At 38.8% G+C, this 5,192-nt stretch overlaps 1 non-coding gene across 1 annotated transcript; it reads right to left on the bottom strand.

Moving 5' to 3' along the window:
- Nucleotides 1-2,928: 2,928 nt before the first annotated feature.
- LOC122299990 lies at nt 2,929-3,036 on the bottom strand. Its single transcript, XR_006239841.1, has one exon. It is a non-coding gene; the product is annotated as a small nucleolar RNA R71 (small nucleolar RNA).
- Between the last annotated feature and the right edge of the window lie 2,156 nt (nt 3,037-5,192).

Raw genomic sequence — 5,192 nt, 5'->3', positions numbered from 1 at the left:
ATCACTTTCTGAGTATATTGTTGTCATTGGATTTTCTCAATAGGGGTAGTAATTTACGTATTTTAAAACTGGTGAATGATTTTTCAAAAGGTTAAATTTGATTTAATTTTGGTTTATAAATCTATACCTTCCGATTGAGAATTTCATAAACTTTGTTCCTAATTGATTATCTAATGAATTAAGAATAATTAAAATACCAGATTTGTACAAGGGATTCCCGACGTTATACTGTTCATCAAATTTGAGCACTTTTTCCGTTAATCACTTTGCTTCACTTTAATTTACATTTAAAAATAATCTTTGTTCTCAACTATTTATTAATATTTTTCTTTAGTTTGTTCGTTCGTCTTGCTATTCTTTTAATTTGTCTCCTTTTGGAATTGACACCCCAAAGCTGTGCTACAACTACCGCATTATTCTTTGGGCGTAATTAAATTTTGGTGCCGTTGCCGAGCAGACGGTAGAAAAATTGTAAGATAGTTTTTCTTTTCAACAGTTTGTAAAAGCGGTAACTTCATTCCCTCTTTTAGCTTGCTGCATCTTTATTTTATTTTCTATTTCTTTTTGTAGTTTTTTTTTTTAGTGTTGCATTTTTCTCTACCTTGCATGCACAAGTATAGAGACGCCTTGGATCGGTTTGCTTGTAGACCTGTGTTAGAGTCAGAGTTTAATTTTTTTGATCATTTGTTTGATAATACTTCTGATTCTGAGAAAATGAGTGAATACGAAGATCAACCCACTAGGACCCTTCAGGATTACCTCCACCCTACACGCACAGCCACACCATCATGCATCATGTTTCCAACTAATATTCGCCAATTGGATTTTAAAACAAAGATGATACAGTTACTCCCTACTTTTCATGGCTTGGAAAATGAAAATCCATATGTGCACATTAGGGAGTTTGAGGAAGTAGTTGCGACTTTTAATAGTCAAAATGTGATATCCCGTTTTTACGTATATTTTCACTAAATGAGTATTTTAATTTAATTAAAATGTTAGTTCTTTTATTTTAAATTATCGTTTTGAGTTTAAATTGCTGTGTAGTTTATTTTAGTTTTTTTTTTATTTAAATTTTAGTTGTTAGTTTTTACTAATTATTTATTATATTTTAGTTTGATGTGGTATTTAAATTATTTTATTCGTTTTATAGCTTTTAAAGTTGTTTCCGTCGGATCAGTTTTTGGACTCCAAAGGTGAGGATTGGACCTCATTTCTTTTCCCCATCTTTTCTTTTTCTCTTTTTCTTTTTCCCTTTTTTTTTTCTCTTTTTCTTTTTTTTTTCCTTCTTCTTCCCCTGTTTTCTCCCATGCGGCGACTCTCTCTCTCCTCCATTTCCTTCTGTTTTCTTCCATCGCCCAGAACCGTCGCCTGCCACTGCTGTGACCTGCACCACCCACCTAGAAATCTTCCCCTCGGGCCGGCGCACCTGCCCACCAAATTTCATCTCCATCCGAGCTACCGTTGGCCACTACGAGCTCCTCCAAGCTACATGGTTTTTGGGCCATTTCGCCGCTGTCGTTTCACCTCCGGCCACCACCTCTTCACCACATTATCACCTACCTTTTGCAGACCTAAACCACCTATTTCCAGCTCCGTTCCATTGCCGGAGCAGCCCCCACGAGCTCATCTTCATTTTTGCCGTTTTTCTCTTCCACCGCCATTTCCTCCGCCACCCACGGCCAACTCTCACTTCCACTAGTTTCATAAACACATCTAGGCCATTTCCTATCAATTCCAAGTCCTGGTTTTTCTCCATTCAAAAGTGGATATTTTACAACCCACGACCACAGTGTATTTTACACTGTTAAATTGAGAAAAACTGGTTTTATCAGTGGAAATGGATTTTCGGCATGTGTATCACGATCCCAAGCCGAGATGGGGTATTATCTCGGTGGAGCTTATCTGATCACTCGAGAGCGCAATATACTGAGTGATGTCCCCTGGGTTGTCGCTGGGCAACAACGAGAGTGGACGGAATGGTAAGGCTCTCGTACCGACTCCGTGGCCCCTCTGCTGGCGGGGGCTAGAGGATGCTTGGCTACGTACGCGCGGGGGGCAGAATTGGGCATCGCTCATTACGAAGTCACACGCATGGACGTTACCCATGGTGTGACAACGAGACCCAGGGTGTGCAGATGACCCCTAGAGGAGGTCATGGTGCATTCGGATTAATTGGATATTGATTTGAAAGTGGATTTTGGGCCAAATGAGAGACTTTTGGCGTGATTAGGAAAGTAAAATGTTTTTGGGGCCAAATGGGACTTTTGGCGTGCGTGCAAATGTTGATTTATGGGACATGTGCATTTGGCATTCTTTCATGCATATTGTTGAGTTTAAAATATTTTTTTATCTTGTGGGGTTTGGATTATTAGTTACCTGCGGCACCATTTTGGTACCTTAGATTTTGATGCAGATGTTGAGGAAGAGGAGGCTGAGCCCGAGGAGGTGGCTCCGCCAGAGTTTTGATTTGGAGTTTTTATGTTAAAAAATATCTCTACTAGTTTTTATGCCTTGTATTTTGGTTTTGAAACAATATTTGAGACTTGTAATATTTTATTATGTGTGGTTTAAACAAGTGTGTATTTAAACAAAAATTCTGGTACTTAGTTATATAAGACTTTTATTATTCGCTACTTGTTTTTATTGTACACTTATTGCATGTAGACACACACTTGGCACTTGGCGATAGAATGGTGACCCGTGTTGTCATCATCCCGACGTTTCGATTTCCATGTATCCGTACGTGGGAGTTGGGAGCGTCACACAAAATGCAACTGATGACATTGTGAGACTTAAGTTCTTTCCTTTCTCTTTGAAGGATAGAGCTAAGAGTTGGCTATACTCATTGAGACCACGATCTATTGGGTCATGGAATGGGATGACTCATGTCTTCTTTAATAAATACTTTCCCCAACATAAGACCAATGCTTTAAAAAGACAAATCTCCACCTTTGAACAAAAGGACAGTGAGACTTTGTATCAGTCTTGGGAGAGATTTAAGGAGCTATTGAGTATGTATCCTCACCATAGGTATGAGAATTGGCTCTTAATGAACTATTTTTATGATGTGTAATGGTGAGTTCTTACAGAAAGATCCTGATGAGGCCATAGAATACCTCAATGAGCTTACTGAAAAAGCTCACACTTGGACTGGACCTAGTACTACTAAGAGCACAAATAGGTCACGATCTGCAGGAAACCAAAATGGTGGTGGAATTGACCATCTCAGGGAAGAAGATAACCTAAAGGCTAAGGTTGAGATGCTCACTAGGGAGCTAGAGGTGTTGAAGAATAAAGACTTAAAGCCAACACACGTGGCTAATCATGCAGAGTCTTTTGAACGATGTTTTGTGTGTGGTGGGGTAGATCACCTTGCCCAAGAGTGTCCCACATTTGCTAAGATGAGAGGGATGTATGAGGAACAATGTAATGCCTTAGGTATGTACATGAAGCCTGTTGCACCTCTCTCTGATACCTACAATCCTGGGTGGAGTAATCACCCCAATTTTAGCTGGAAGTCTGAAAACCAGCCGCCTGCACAACCCCCTGATCATATCCTGCACCGTATCATGCACCTTCATCTTCTAGGAGTCCTTTAGAAGACACTTTGCATGCTTTTATTGAGGCACATAGTAAAACTAATCAAAAGTTTGAATCTTTGATTATGCAAGTTGTTGAAAAAAACAAAGAGATAAAGTGTCATATATCCAAGATAATGAGCTCCTTGAGTGTGAATGAGCATGGCAAGTTTCCTTCTCAAGCTCAATCCGCACCCCAAGGTCAGCATATGGCACAAAAAAATTTAAAAGAAGTCAATGCCATTATGACAAGAGGTGGTAAGTCCTTACACATCCCAACAACTGATAAGTAAGAGGATGTTCAAGAGGAACAAAGCAATGATAGCACCGAGTTCCCCAAGGATGCTGAGGTAATCAAGAGTCCAGTTAAGGTACCATTTCCTCAAGCTTTAAAATCTAGCATGCGAACTTTGGATCCTAGTAATGAAATCTTGGAGAACCTCAGGCAGGTAAAGATTAACCTTCCTCTTTTGCATGTTATTAAACAAGTTCCCACTTATGCAAAAGTTCTTAAAGATTTGTGTACAGTTAAGAGGAAGCACCATGTTAAGAAGACAGCATTTCTGACAGAGCAAGTTAGTGCTCTAATTGAGCAGCGAATTCCTCCTAAGTACAAGGATCCTGGTTGTCCAACCATTGCATGTAATATTGGGAATCATGAGTTTGGGCAAGCCTTGCTAGATCTAGGAGCTAGTGTTAATTTGATGCCTTATTCCATTTATTTGCAGCTTGGTTTGGATGAAATTAAGCCTACTTCTGTCGTGTTTCAGTTGGCTGATCGTTCAGTTAAGAAATTGAGAGGGATAGTTGAGGATGTTTTGATCCAAATTGACAAGTTTTATTATCCTGTTGATTTCTTAATTTTGGACACTCAATCAGTTGTTGAGTCTAACTCTAAAGTTCCTCTCATATTAGGTAGACCTTTCCTTGCTACGGCTAATGCACTTATAAATTGCAGGAATGGGTTGATGAAGTTATCTTTTGGAAACATGACCATGGAGGTCAACATTTTCCATATTGAGAAGCAGCCAACAGATGACGAGTGCCACCAAACGTATATGATTAATGCACTCATTGACAAGGGAGTTCACACAACTCATGATTTTGATCCCCTTGAATATTCCCTTGTGAATTCTGAGTTTAATACATCTGTTAGTGATTCATCTGATGTTATTGATATTTGTGCTATTTTTTATGAAACTTAGGATTATGGCACACAAGTTTGGCAACAGAAATTTGAGGAGTTGTTTAAGAAATGTGAAAAACAGATTCCTGTAATTATGAAAGCACCAAGAGTTAAATTGAAATCTTTGCCTAAGTCTAAAGTCTATAAGGTTAAAATGAAAACGTTTCATGATAAAAATATTCTTAGGAAGAGGTTTAAACCTAATGATCGAATATGCTTATATGATTTTGGATCTCACAAGCACAAAGGAAAACTTCGGTTTAGGTGGACTGACCCATCTCTAGTGAAAAATGTTTTTGTAAATGGGGTGGTAGAAATAGAGGATCCTAAGGATGGTCGGATCTTTAAAGTAAATGGTCAATGCCTTAAAATATTAATCGATAGGCAAGTTCTGGAAGTGGAAGACATTCCACTTGTGGATCCAA

Source organism: Carya illinoinensis, chromosome 16, assembly GCF_018687715.1.
Source record: "Carya illinoinensis cultivar Pawnee chromosome 16, C.illinoinensisPawnee_v1, whole genome shotgun sequence".
Classification (NCBI taxonomy): domain Eukaryota; kingdom Viridiplantae; phylum Streptophyta; class Magnoliopsida; order Fagales; family Juglandaceae; genus Carya; species Carya illinoinensis.
This window is presented reverse-complemented; position numbering and strand designations above follow the sequence as displayed.